The 14585-nt window shown below is 52.0% G+C and overlaps 1 long non-coding RNA gene across 1 annotated transcript in view; it reads right to left on the bottom strand.

Moving 5' to 3' along the window:
- Positions 1–14585, bottom strand: part of LOC125627668 (uncharacterized) — a 293710-nt gene that overhangs the window by 248046 nt on the left and 31079 nt on the right. The window contains exon 3 of the long non-coding RNA XR_007354070.2: positions 13892–13988. This is a non-coding gene — a long non-coding RNA (uncharacterized LOC125627668). The remainder of the gene's footprint in view (positions 1–13891; positions 13989–14585) is intronic.

Below are 14585 nucleotides of genomic sequence, written 5' to 3'. Positions count from 1 at the left end.
TGATCAATGGCTCCATATCTAGTTGGCAGCCGGTATCAAGTGGAGTACCCCAAGGGTCGGTCCTGGGGCCGGTTTTGTTCAATATCTTCATAAATGATCTGGAGGATGGTGTGGATTGCACTCTCAGCAAATTTGCGGATCATACTAAACTGGGAGGAGTGGTAGATACGCTGGAGGGGAGGGATAGGATACAGAAGGACCTAGACAAATTGGAGGATTGGGCCAAAAGAAATCTGATGAGGTTCAATAAGGATAAGTGCAGGGTCCTGCACTTAGGACGGAAGAACCCAATGCACAGCTACAGACTAGGGACCGAATGGCTAGGCAGCAGTTCTGCGGAAAAGGACCTAGGGGTGACAGTGGACGAGAAGCTGGATATGAGTCAGCAGTGTGCCCTTGTTGCCAAGAAGGCCAATGGCATTTTGGGATGTATAAGTAGGGGCATAGCGAGCAGATCAAGGGACGTGATCGTTCCCCTCTATTCGACATTGGTGAGGCCTCATCTGGAGTACTGTGTCCAGTTTTGGGCCCCACACTTCAAGAAGGATGTGGATAAATTGGAGAGAGTCCAGCGAAGGGCAACAAAAATGATTAGGGGACTGGAACAAATGACTTATGAGGAGAGGCTGAGGGAGCTGGGATTGTTTAGCCTGCAGAAGAGAAGAATGAGGGGGGATTTGATAGCTGCTTTCAACTACCTGAAAGGGGGTTCCAAAGAGGATGGCTCTAGACTGTTCTCAATGGTATCAGATGACAGAACGAGGAGTAATGGTCTCAAGTTGCAGTGGGGGAGGTTTAGATTGGATATTAGGAAAAACTTTTTCACTAAGAGGGTGGTGAAACACTGGAATGCGTTACCTAGGGAGGTGGTAGAATCTCCTTCCTTAGAGGTTTTTAAGGTCAGGCTTGACAAAGCCCTGGCTGGGATGATTTAACTGGGAATTGGTCCTGCTTTGAGCAGGGGGTTGGACTAGATGACCTTCTGGGGTCCCTTCCAACCCTGATATTCTATGATTCTATGATTCTATGATTCTAAGGATGTGGAAAAATTGGAGAGAGTCCAGCGAAGGGCAACAAAAATGATTAGGGGTCTGGAACACATGAGTTATGAGGAGAGGCTGAGGGAACTGGGATTGTTTAGTCTGCAGAAGAGAAGAATGAGGGGGGATTTGATAGCTGCTTTCAACTACCTGAGAGGTAGTTCCAGAGAGGATGGTTCTAGACTATTCTCAGTGGTGGAAGAGGACAGGACAAGGAGTAATGGTCTCAAGTTGCAGTGGGGGAGGTTTAGGTTGGATATTAGGAAAAACTTTTTCACTAGGAGGGTGGTGAAACACTGGAATGCGTTGCCTAGGGAGGTGGTGGAATCTCCTTCCTTAGAAGTTTTTAAGGTCAGGCTTGACAAAGCCCTGGCTGGGATGATTTAATTGGGTATGGGTCCTGCTTTTGAGCAGGGCGTTGGACTAGATGACCTCCTGAGGTCCCTTCCAACCCTGATATTCTAAGATTCTATGATTCTATGATCCTAGGTTAGTGCCCTAACCACTGAACCATCCGTCCTCTCTTTGCCGTCTTTGTTTCTCTCAGCCTTCCTTACGTTTGGCAGCCACTCGTGTTGCATCTGCCTTGAAGCCAAAGGGTTAAAAAAAAAAAAAGAAGAGGAGTCCGATAAGGGCCATCCACTCCCCAGCCCTTAGCTTTGTCTAATTAGCCCTTTTTTGTGGCTGGGCCATCTGCGGCTCCTCCAAGTGCCCCCAGCCTCTCTCACAGAAATAGGCAAGAAAATCCCCCTGTGACTCATGAAGAATCTTCCCAGGCTGTGGACAGAGAGCAGGCACTGATGAAAATTCCAAGGGATAAGGAGGGAGGGTGGCCCGAGTCACCGGGACTTGCCTGAGGGAGGTGGTTGCATAAGAAGCCGTAAATTACCAAGGTTTGACCTCCTGGAAAGAGTCTCCAGTGACCAAGGTAAAAATTAAAAAATGTCAGTGCCTCATTAAAATCAGCAGAGCCCTCTAATGGGCCCTCATTACATCTCTGAGGCCCGCATTATTCCATGGATTAGTGCCATTTAGAAAAGGTAGTAATATTCTTCACTTCTGCCTTCATTAAAGCAGCACGCCGGGCCATTGCCACTGGGGCGCCAGCTCCCAGTGAAGGGAGGGGGTCCTTTCAGACACATAAACTCCATCATGGACAATTATGGCCGTATCTACCCACAGGGGAAGTTTCTTCCTGACCCCAGGTGGTCAAGGGTCATCTTCAGCCCTGAAGCAGGAGGGTTTATGTCACGGATGGCACGCAGCCCCTTCCCCAGTATTCCTGTTGTTTGGTTTGCAGTTGCACAAGGGAGCTCAGCGCCTGTCATGCTGTGTGCGCATAGCCAGAGATGTGGCCTGGACAGCTTGCTGTCTGTGTAGCCACTATGGACAAGAGAAGAGATGTGCCCAAGCTCACACAGCAGGACAGTGGCAGAGCTGGGAGTACATTCATCGATTTTTAAGGCCAGTAGGGGGCCATTTATGAGCATCTAATCTGACCTCATATCTATCTATTTTAGGTACTTATAATAATAATACCTAAACTGTCATCATCCCTAATCTCAAAGCACATCAGTACCATTATCCCTGCATAGGAAACTGAGGCAGGGCAGGGAAAGTGACTTGCCCACGGTCATCCAACAGGCTGGTGGCAGAGCCAGGTGTCGTGAGTTGCAGTCTGGTGCGCTATCCACTAGGCATGCTGCCTCTCTCATCGAGGCCCCATTGTTATAGGTTCTGAGCACCCCACAGTCATTAATGTGTTGCTCCTCACAGCCCCCTTGTGAGGCAGGGCAGTTCACCAGGTTTCAGTTGACTCCCCTTCTGGGTGTAACCTGACCCATCCTAGACCCATTTATAGCCATGTCCATGTAGTTACCCTCCAAACACCCCTTTGAGGCAGGGCAGCACTATTATTCCCATTGTACAGGCAAGGACCTGAGGCCCAGAGAAATGACATCACTCGCTCAAGGTCACATAGGGAGGCTGCAACACGGCAAAGCCTTGAACTCAGGTCTCCTTAGCCTAGTGAGTCTAACCACTGAGCAGCTCTTCCTCTTGCACCATAGCTGCAGAATGAAGGCACCGGGGTGTCTGTTTGGTCACACCCTCAGAAATCACTGAAAACCAGGGTTCCTGGATATGCATCCCCCTCACACCAGGAAGGTGGATAGTTGCAGACCTGCATCCTGATAGCCCCTCCACCACTCCCTGTGGCATGGCATGAGCTCATTAGTACCATCCAAACACCCGAAGCTCTCTGGAAAGGTCAGGTTGGCCCACGAATGGATGAAGAGACTGCGCCAGAGGGGGAAGGAGACACAGAGGAGACGGTTCTTGTGCCAACAGCAATGAGTTTGCACAAAGGGGCCCAGAGAAGCCAAATGCACAGGGCGATAGGGACGTAACCCATGGAGGGTTTCCGAAAAAGGGCAGTTTTTAAACTGATCCTCGGAAGAAATGGGGGAGCAGGGGAGATATCTGAGCTGACAGGCAATATCTTCATCCCCAAGGTATGTGCGTGATGCAGGAATGACAGGGTGAGGGGCAAGGGCCTGGGGTCTGCAGGAGGTCAGCCTAGATGATCCCAATGGTCCCTTCTGGCCGTGCAGTCTGTGACCACGTGGGCAGCAGTGCACAGCACACACTGGAGTCTGGACAGCTGGGCTTTGCTAAGGCTACAGTCAAGGCAAGAGGAAGTGAAGGCCTGGATGGGGAAGGGACAGGAGGTACTGGCCTGCTCTGCTGAGGAGCCCAGAAGCAGAGGGTGTGGGAGAAGGAGAGAGAAAGGAGGAAGCCAGGAGGGTGAAGTTCAGGAGTGGTAGAGATGAGGACGTCCCCAGCTGTGGGAAACTAAGGGTGTGTCTACACAACAACTGGGAGGTGCGAACGCAGCCTGTGTAGACACACCCAAGCTAGCTTTGATCTACCTCAGATGCCAATAGCAATGGTGCCCGGGCAGCCCAGGCTAGCTAGAGCATAGCTGGGGTAAGTCACAGCTTTCAAGGCCAGCAAGGACCACTGTGATCATCTGCTCTGACCTCCTGGATGACACAGGCCAGAGACCTGCCCCATAATCATTCCTAGAGCAGATCTTATCGAAAAACATCCAGTCCTGATTTTAAAATAGTCAGTGACAGAGAATCCACCACGACCCTCAGTAAATTATTCCAGTGGCTAATTACCCTCCTCTATAAAAACGTGCACCTTGTCCCCAGTCAAAATTCGCCTCGCTTCACATTCAGAGCGGAAATAAGGTGTAAATGTGCTGCCGTCTTTATGAGTCTACATCTGCTGCCCTTGCACCTCTGACTGCAGTGTAGACGTCTCCTAAGACAGCCACCAGCTGGCTGGGTCAGGAGAGAGGGGTCATGGGATGGATTCCCCCTGAACAGATACATTCAGCCGGCTGCCACCACTGTGGTTAAGGTTGAAGTGAGGTAAAGGGCCATATTCTGCTCTCAGTCCCATTTAGTGTAAATCTGAGAATTACATCAGTGTAAATGGGAGTGGAGTTTGGCCCAAGTGGAAGAAGCTGGCTAGACGACCTACTGGGACTCCCTGGAGCGGAGGACACATTGTTCTCCAGAGGGGACGGGTGACGTTACAGAGGAGAGGAGATGTCACCTGGTGGAGGGAGGGGCCTGATTCCCGTCCCACGTACACCAGTGTGGATCAGGAGTGTCTCACTGGAGTGATTGGGCCTGACCCTTTCCTGCCTTGAACTTCATCTTAGCCCTTCAACGGAGCAGGAGGTTCTGAGGCAGGTCGACACTGAAAACACACAGCGGCATAGCTATGCCAGCTAGTAGCATGAGCAAAACACACACCCAGCGACATAGCTATGCTATGGAGCTGTGTCGACAGAAGTGGGCTTTTGTCAGCCTAGCTAACATCTCTGCCGGCAGAGAAACTCCTTTCAGTGCGCACTGCGTCTACACTAGACACAGCCTGATCTGGGTGGGAAATGGGCAAATCTGAGGAGACGTGAGCGGAAGCAAAATCCGCGTCAGGCTGGATAGGAGCTTTCTGTGGCGCTACCCGGTCTGCACTGCAGTTAACTGGGCCGCACACAAAGACCCTTCACTCCAGTGCTTTGATCTGGAGCTGCCAGGAGGGGATCTGGGCAACAACTCAAGTGAACCTAACTCCTCAGGTATTAACACGATTGTTCTGTAATGCGGACGCAGGCTAGGAGATCTCGAGAGTCACTAGTCCTCCAGCGCCTTCCCACAGTCCCCTTGGGCTGTATTTTCTTGCCACCTACCTATTCCCTGCTTCCTGACAAGAAGCCGCCTCCCACCTCATACAGGCCGGTTTGGAACCCCACGTTCACCTGCGGCTTCCACATCCAGCACCTGCACTTCTCCAGCTCCGGTCCAGAGCTCCATCTGATTGGAATGGCCACCAGGCAGCAATGAGAGCAGAGTCCCTGGTGCTCTCCAGCCTTCTCTGGTGTGCCTAGCACAGAGTATCTGGACCATGCGAGGCCAATCCTTTTGTCACAGGGGGATGGATCGGTCCTGATGATGTAAGCACCTTTCCTCAGCCCTGGAACCTAGCCTCTTCGCAGCTTTAAAGCGATTGATCTGGGCTGCATCAAGACGCTGCATTCCCACCCCATCTAGGGTCAGGAGGCCCAAGTCTGCTCACTGCGGGTTCAGATAATAAGAGGCATTGCTGCTTCAGCTGGTCCACGCAGTCAAGGCAGCTGTCCCTCCGTGGCCTGCCTACTCCAGGCGAGGATGTCGGGGTCACTGTTAAAGATATGCGCTTTATTTCCAGTCTGAATTCATAGGTGCCGACTCTGTGGGTGCTCTGGGGCTGGAGCACCCATGGGGAAAAATTAGAGGGTGCTCTGCACCCACCAGCAGCCAAGCTCCCCGCCCCGCCTCACCTCACCTCCTCCTCTGCCTCCTCCCCTGAGCGTGCCGCGTCCCCGCTCATCCACCTGCCTCCCAGCGCTTGCCGCCACCAAACAGCTGTTTGGCAGCATAGCAAGCTCCAGGAGTGAGGGGAGAGGAGCGGGAACGTGGCAGGGCCGGGGCATGGATTTGGGGAAGGGATTGGAATAGGGGCAGGGAGGGGGTGGAGTTGGGGCGGGGACGTTGGGGAAGGGGTTGGAATTGGGCATGGGGCGGGAGGGGATGGTGCAGGGGTGGAATCGGGGTGGGGCCAGGGCGGCAGGGGTTGAGCACCCACCGTCACCAGGAGAAGTTGGCACCTATGTCTGAATTTGTCTAGCTTCAACTTCCAGCCACTGGATCTCATTATTAGACCTTTGTCTGCTAGATCGAAGAGCTTGTTACCAAATAGTTGTTCCCCATGTGGGTACTTAAAGACTGTGATCAACTCACCCCTTAACCTTGTCTTTGTTAAGCTAAATAGATTGAACTCCTTGCGGCGATCACTATAAGACGTGTTTTCCAACCGTTAATCATTCTCGTGGCTCTTCTCTGAACCCTCTCCCACGTGTACACATCCTGCTTCCATCCCGGCAACGAAAGGAGCTCAGGAGGGACAGGTGTCAATCATGAATCTGGCGCATCAGCCACGAAGGCCCCCTGTGGCTGAGGGAGTGAGCAGATGAGCCGGCAGTGAGTCAGCAGCCAGTGCCGCCGGGCTTGTGCTGTACCAACATGCCAAGAAAAAAGGGGATTGTGTATGTCCCTCTGAGCCTGGCAGACAGCCTGGCACCTCTGCGTGGCACTTCTCCCCAGCGGACCCTTGGACTCACACTTTGGAAATGCCTTGGCATTCAAGGGCTCCTTTGTTGCCCATCCTGCCTGTGTCTCTGGCATTTGTCATGCTCATATAACCCTGGATGCGTAGTTCCCCTGTGTCATTAACCCTTAGAGTGCTAGGGATGAATTTGGAGCTGATTCACCCCCCCATGTGCCGCCCCTCTGAATTCACCCGGGGGTAACGCAGCCCAGCATTTCACCAGCTTTCACGGCTTAACTGTGCACGCACCATCCGGCAGGGCCAACCCCAAGGCCCACCAGCTGTCACAAAAGGACCTGTGACATCTGCTCGGAGTGGCAGCTGTGTCATCTAGTGGTGAGAGCAGGGTGGCTGGATGCCAGAGCTCTGGCATTCTGTCTCTGGAGCATTATACACCCTTGGGCAATTCAGTACACATCTGGTTCCCCGTCTATAAAATAAGGATGATGCTAAGTCCACGGGAGGCATGGGGGGGAAGGGGAATTGTGAGGAATGATAAATTAACAGAGCTGGTTGAAACACCAGTAAGGATGTTTGATGAAAAAAACTGCAAGAAAAAAACACACGCACACCCCTCAGAAGAGACTGTGGGGGAACTCTCGGGGACTGCATCTAGGTTCGCCGCCCCAGTTGTGCATGCTTCGTCCAGGCACTCTGGATTCCAGCTGTGCCTGCATTCCGCCCACCCCCACCCCCCCATGCACTCCAGTTTCCAGCTGTGTAGGGATCCCAGCAGCTGCTTGGGATTCCAGCTGTGCCCGTGCATTACCACAGCCCCTGGGCAAATCCATCCAATTTCGACATTTCCACCTTCCTAATCTCTAAGTTTACCAGAGATCTGGGGGGGGAGGGCTTTGCTTTGGTCCCTCTCCCAGGGGCTGGCCCACTGCTGGGCACTTACACCACTGAGAGCTTCCAGACAAAGACACATGGCGTTCTCCACCAGACGAATAAATCACAGCTCTTTGCACTTACATGCATTCGCTCAGTATATCTTGCCATGATCAAGACCCCTCCATCTGACTCCAGGGCCCAGCGTTTCAGAGAGAAGCAAGGATGCTCCGTAAAGGAGCATAACTTAAGCACTATTGCCCTCTACCCTCCTTCTGGAAAATAACACCCAAGCAGCCTCCGCATCATCTTACCCATCTGTGGTGAATTTGTGCTCAGGGTCTGCTGGATTTTTTTCCGCCAGATGCCTGGGTACCAAAAGGATAAACAGCCTCAGAGCTGGGCTGCTGTTCCTCGTGGTCCCAGGTGTGTTTTCCTTTGCATCGCCACCGGAATGCAGCTTACAGCACCAGCCACAGATGTCCAGTGCTGACAATATCGCCGCTGTTTTTTCCCATGCAAAAATACTTCATCCTTAGGGTCATTTCCTCTTCCCTGCCTCCCCAGGCTCTGGGGTAAAAAGAAGAGTCCCTCAAATCACAGTAAAAAAATAAATAAATAAATCTCTGCTGTGAAAGGAAGGCCTGAAAGAGGCTGCCGCTAGGTTGGCTGGGCCCGAAACTGGCAGCTTGATTTTATTTATTTTGAAAGGGTTTTGCAAAACTCAATAAGCTGCATTGCGCTCTTCCCCAGGGCCAGATGCTGCCAGCTGAGTTTATAGCCGGCGCTGCAAGCCCATCGAAATCAAAGGGGCTGCTTGTAGATTAAAGCATCATTATTATTGATAGTTTGCTGCATGGGAGCTCCACTGCGCGAGGTCCGATACAAGCGCATAACAAAAGGCGGTGCTGGCCCCGAAGAACTTAGAGTCTAACTCTCAATATCCTGTCAGTGTCTGGGGTAAATCAGCATAGCACATGGACTCTGAGGGAACTATGTTGATTTACCCCTGCTGGGGATCCCAATCCTAGCTCTTTCAGGGTCTGAGCTGGTGGAAATCAGCATTGCTCTATTGACTTCCATGGACCAGTTTTACTACCAGAGATCAACAAATCATGAGTCTGCCCCCCGCCACACCCCCCTGAAATCATGAGGTTTTATAAAAGCAATAAATTCTGTTCTCTTTTCATTGGCCTTCTGGTTTCTGAACCTCTGCGGATCACGGTTTCAAGCTTTTATTTGCCTCCACGAGGGGCAGAAAGTTACTTTTTGTGGAATTAAACCTGAGATTCTTACCCGCTGCTTGGAGCTGAGGCTTTACAAAAAACTGCCCAATATCATGAGAAAACTGGGAGACTTGGAAGCGTAGACGGAGCAGTTCCACCAGCCAAGAAGCACACACAGACTAAGTGGCATGCCCAAGGTCACAGCAGATATCTGTGGCAAGATGGCAATTGAACCTAGCTTTCCCTTAGGTGCCAGGTGGCAAAATCGAGCCCTTATTCAGACATTGATGAGGCCTGGTGATGTATAAAACTAGCGTAAAGGAGGGGGGGATATCAGACCCCAGAATGAATGTAATTTTTCCCCATCCAAGATTTGTTGTAATTGATATTGAAACATCTCCTTGCAGCACAGTTTGCAACCCCACAAACACAACAGCCTGGTGCCAATGTCTGCAAAACAGGAACTGAAACTGACTAGAAACAGGAAGTGCAACTAACCAGGTTCATTTCACTGTCTCAAGTAACAGGAGCCAAGTAGTTCAGTGGTTAGGGAGCTAGCCTAGCCTTCAGGAGACCTCAGTCCCATGCCTTGCTCTGCCACAGGCTCCCTGTGGGACCTTGACCAAATCACTTCATCTCTCTCTGTGCTTCAGTTCCCTTATATGTACAGCAGAGCTGATTGCCCTGCCTCCTGGCGCTGGGGTGAATATAAATATGTTAAAGACAATGAGGTGTTCAGAAGAACGGCCATACTGGGTCAGACCACAGGCTGGATAAGTCCCTGCAGTAGAAGTGGGAGGCGGAAATAAATGAGGTGTTCACCCATGTAATTATCCCGAAAATTAACAATAACACCAGGAAAGACTGATCTGTGCATATACAAGTCTGGATTTAACTATACACTCTGGCTGCTTTGTGCTGCTCCAGCAAGGCGACTAAACCAGTACCAGCGACTCCAGCCTCCTGATTTTAACCTTTGAAATATTTATATAGACCCACCTCCTAGCCCCAGGCGACGAGTTAAGGTGGGGAGCTCCTTGGTGGGGAGCAATATTCCATGCTCAGGTCTATGCCCTTGCTCAGCTTCTGTGATGCCAGCCCCGAGTTGTAAATATGTATCAGTAAAGTCAGGTCCATAACCTCATAGTTGTTCAAAGCCAGAAGGGACCCTTGTGATCATTTAGTCTGAACTCCTGCGTCACACAGATCGGAGAAAGTCCCTGTAATTATCTAAAGAATTAACAAAAGGCTACATTTTCCTTTTGGCCTGAGACTAGGACCCAGGGGTGTGACTCCTAGCCCTACCACCCTGCTCTAACCACGAGACCACAACGGTGGAGGAACGAGGGTGTAGCAGAGAGCTTTAAAAGAGCCCTGAGGTGAGACACAAAGCAAATATTAAGAGAGATGGGACAGCCTCTATGTGAAGGTGAATGCTTGGGATGCTTGGCAATGCAATTACCACCCCAAGTCTATGCATGAGGGGGTCTGATCCCCCCTCCACGCAACTGGGTTCATACATATCCCCCAGCCAAATTGCCAAGACTGCAACCGTGCACATGAATTCTGGGCCCCAGCTGTGCGCATGCATTGCGGTGATGTCTGCGCTTCGCTGTGCACATGCGAGGCTAAGCATCCTGCAACCCAGCTGTGCACATGCCCGTCCAGGAATGCTGATCTACAGCCACGCGAGCGTCCTGCCAGGAGCTCTGTGCTCCAGCTGCATGCAAACATTGTGAGGATTTCTGTCCTCCTAAGCATTCTGCCACCCAGCTGTGCATACGCAGAGCCACAAAATCTGCGATCCAGCAGGGCAGATGCACAGCTCCGAATTCTGCATTCCAGCTGTGCCCAGGCTCCACTAAGCATTCTGCCATCCCAGGTGTGTATGTACTTTGCCACATGCACACTGTACCCACCAGCACGCCTTTACTGTGTCCATCTCTATGTGGCGATTGTTGCCTAGGTCTTTGTGTCCCAGGAGCCACCACCAGGGGCTCTGGGAACAAAAGGATGAAGAAGGAAATCAGAGTGATTCACTGCAGTGTATTTCTGGGATTTCAAGTCACGCAAAATTCAGCACAGCCTGGGAATAAGCAATGGAGTCACCACAGGACCCTCCCTTATTGACTAAATGCTCTATGAGTTAGGAGTTTTTGGATCAATTCTCCGTGGCCCAGAGCTGACATTACAGACTGTAACGGTAACTAGTGAAGTCCATGGCCATGGGGCCTAGGAAATAAAGATAGGGGCGGTGCACAAGAGAGCCGGCTGGAATCTGGAATTCTCATTCCTCCGGAAATTACAAAATCCCCCTCCAAAAAAAAATAATCATTGCAAAACTAAACTAAAAAAGAAATTTCCCACAGAACAGGAATTCTTATTGACCTTTTCTAAATGTCTCTGAGGGGCCCTGAGCTGGCCAGAGACCCGGCAACCAGGCAGTTCAGTGAGCTGAAAGCTGGGGATCTGTAAACTCTGGCATAATCCAGAGCATGGGAGCCCACTCTGCTAAGGAGCAAGGAGCCTGGGAGCTGGGGTTCCCGGGGCTTCCCTGTTCTCAGCTCCCCAACAGCCCACCAGGCAAGATGACAAGACACTTTCCTGGTTCCCATCAGAATTTTGTCAATATTGACATTCTTGTGGACTGTGTCAATTTCGACAAATTGGCCTTTTCCAACAGCAAAGCGTCCTGTCGGAAAATTCCCGACCCGTTCTAATCCCCAGTCCTATTCTTGAGCATCACGCCACCCTCGCACACGCTGCAACATGGGAGGACAGAGAGATACAGCATATCCCATGGGGTGCCTTGCTCTGAGTGAGTCCCATTGCATTGACCAGGTCGTCCCAGCCCTGATACCGATCTGCTGGCAGGACCAGCCTATGGGTGGGCGCCATAGTCAGGAGGGCGTCGTCGGAGTGCTGCAAGCTGGCGGGCCTGGGCTTCCAGAGCGGGGGTGAGTGCAGGTGAGCTCAGGGCTGGCACCCCTGTCCAGCCGGGCAGGGGACGTGTGATGCTGCCCAGAGCTGCCAGATTGGCATGAGCAGTGGCCACACACCCACTCTCCTCTGCTAGGTGGTCAGGAGGTATATGACCAGAGGAGCGCCCAAGCTCAGAAACTCCTTGTGCAGCCTGGCCGGGCTCTAGGGCCAGGAACTGGTCCTCACACCCTGTGCCCCACACTGCTGTTCTCAAAAAAAGGGCGCCAAAATACAAGTTCACCTACACCATTTTCCCTAAGGCCAGCCCTGCCTACTGCCTGACTTTGGGCAAGTCCCTTCCCAAGTCTGTGCCTCTATTTCCCCTCCTTTGTCTTTAGCTATTTACATGGCAAGTTCTTCAGGGCAGGGACCATCTCTTACCCTATGTCAGTGCAGCACCTCGCATAGTAGGGGGCCCAGATCTCAGCTGGCACCTCAAGGTACTGCTGTCAAACAAATAATAATATAACATGGGAGTCATTAGCTCACCATGACGAGGGGAAGGACAGCCCAATGGCAAGGCTGCCTAGCACTTGAGAGACCCAGGTTCAGTTCCTTGCTTTGCCACAGACGCCCTGTGTGACCAGGGGCCTTGCTTGGACTTTACTCTGTGTCTCTGGTCCCCATCTGTACAATGGGGGATAATACCCCTGCCTGACCAGTACAGCAATAGGAACTATATAATGTTATGTGTTGGGTGAAACTGGCGAGCGTTGCTGCCTCCCTTCATTTGAGCTAAAGGTAAGAAACAGTAGCAGCTTCCACGCAAAACACATATCACTACCCAAAACAAAGACAGGAGTGGGTGGCTGAATTTTTTGGTAGAGGTGTCTGTGTGTGTGACAGAGAAGCAGGAAAGAGACCAGAGAGAGAGAAGCAGCAGAAGGCCAAGGATACAGCCAGAACAATCACCCGGGAGTGTGTCCCTGAGAAAAAGCCTAGAGAGGGCTTGTTGGGCAGAGTGCCAGCTGAAAGGGGCTTGGAACTGTCAGCAAAGAAACCATTTCCTGCCGTTTGATTCCTCCTGTGTCCAGGGAAACAGGACTTTTGTGAAACACCTGGCCCTAACATCACTTTCTCCTCCTGATCGAAACGACGTGCATTTTGGCTAAAAGAGGCATCGATAAATAATTGGCTGTATGAAGCTAAGCTGAACGGCTCCAGTGGAAAAGAGGTAAACTCACTCCCAAAGCACCCCAGCTGGGTGTCCTGTTATAGGCACGACATCATCCGAGCAAACTCTCATTGGCTGATGACACCCTGTGAGCTCGGCACAGTTACCCAGCCCACTCCTCGGCTGCTGGCTTTCTCATCAGCCCCAAATGCCATCAAGATGGTGGGGCCTAACCTGGACAGTGGTGCCCTACTCAGGACAGTGAAGGGCAATGGAAATTCTGTGCTCTTCCAGCTGCTCCTGGACAGGATCAAGGGGTTCCTTAGATGGAGGCCTCCCACTAACTCTTCTATGCTGTGTGCCGTCTCAAGGAAAAGCCCGTCTCCCACCCCTGCGATGTGCCGATGCCTGTCGGGCTGCGGCACATGGAGTGCTGGTGGCGGGGGCGGGGGGGCTGTGATGCCCCTGTGCATGGCGTGGGGAGTTTCTAACATGCCCCTGTAATGAAGGAGCCCTGGCAGGCCCGGACAAAGTGGGTATCCCTCCTCTCCTGTCCAATGTACCCTTTTCTTTATCCCTCCACCCAGCTCCATTCCCCTGTACCCCTCCTGTCTGATTTATGCTCTCTCTTTCTCTTCATCCCCCTCACTGTGGTCGCTTTCCTCCTCACCCATCTCATCCCCCCCCTTCTCTCCTTCCCATCCTGTTTCCATCTTCCCCCTCCCTTTCTCAAAGGCCACATTCCCTCTGCCCCAGACCTGTCCTCCCTCCCGGCCCCCTGGCCCTGGGCATGGAGTCAAAGCAGGGCAGGAGGCCAATTCCACTGCATCCAGCCAGTGAACCCTGCCCGCTCCTCCCGTCACAATGGAGAAACCCACCCGCAGGTGGGAAAGTTCCCAGCCCTTCAACCTCAAAACACATGGGTCCTCGACTGACTGAGAGACTCCTTCCATTCCCAGGAGCTGCGCACCTACCGTAAATCTCAGCCTGGCTTGGCAGCGGCCCCACCCATGCCGGGAAGATGAGGGGAGTTTACCATGTGGATGGCTTAAAAGCCACTTTGATGCTGATCTGTTGAAAGAAGGAGAGGGGTAAATCTCCACCCTTCTGAAGCCCACGGAACAGTGATGTTACACTAAATAGACAAGGGGGAAGTCCAGGAACCTCTCCTGCCCAGGGAGTGGGTACCGCAGGGTCTGGCTCAGAAGACGCAGGCTATGGAATAGTCCCTCTGAGGATCCCCCGATTCAGCCACTACCCTGTGTTCACAAGACTGATGCTGTAAGTCCCCAGTGAGGATGAGCTCAGCTGGGGATTTCAGGGGAGCTCCTAACAGAGAAGATCCTGGGTTATTTATCCCCCAGAAGGATTCACTGATTTGGGGTGACTCTGCTTTTGGGGTGCCTGGTTTCTCAGAGGCGCTCGACATCTCCACGCATCTGTCCCCTGGGCTTAGGGCCCACAACTGGGAATTATGGCCTAGTTGAGGGTGGTATTGGTTGCGGGGGGCGGGGGCATGTTGAGTCATGGTGCCTCCTGAGGAAAGAGAGCCCTTACAGGTCCAGGCCCCATTTACATGATCGTTTACAATAAATAATTCACACGCACGTTAACACCTAATATCTCATTAAGTGTTAATGTGACCACAGTAGAGAAATCAAAACAGTA

Source organism: Caretta caretta, chromosome 20 (genome assembly GCF_965140235.1).
Source record: "Caretta caretta isolate rCarCar2 chromosome 20, rCarCar1.hap1, whole genome shotgun sequence".
Taxonomy (NCBI): domain Eukaryota; kingdom Metazoa; phylum Chordata; order Testudines; family Cheloniidae; genus Caretta; species Caretta caretta.
The sequence above is the reverse complement of the archived record's forward strand: the minus strand, read 5'-3'. Positions and strand labels throughout refer to the sequence as shown.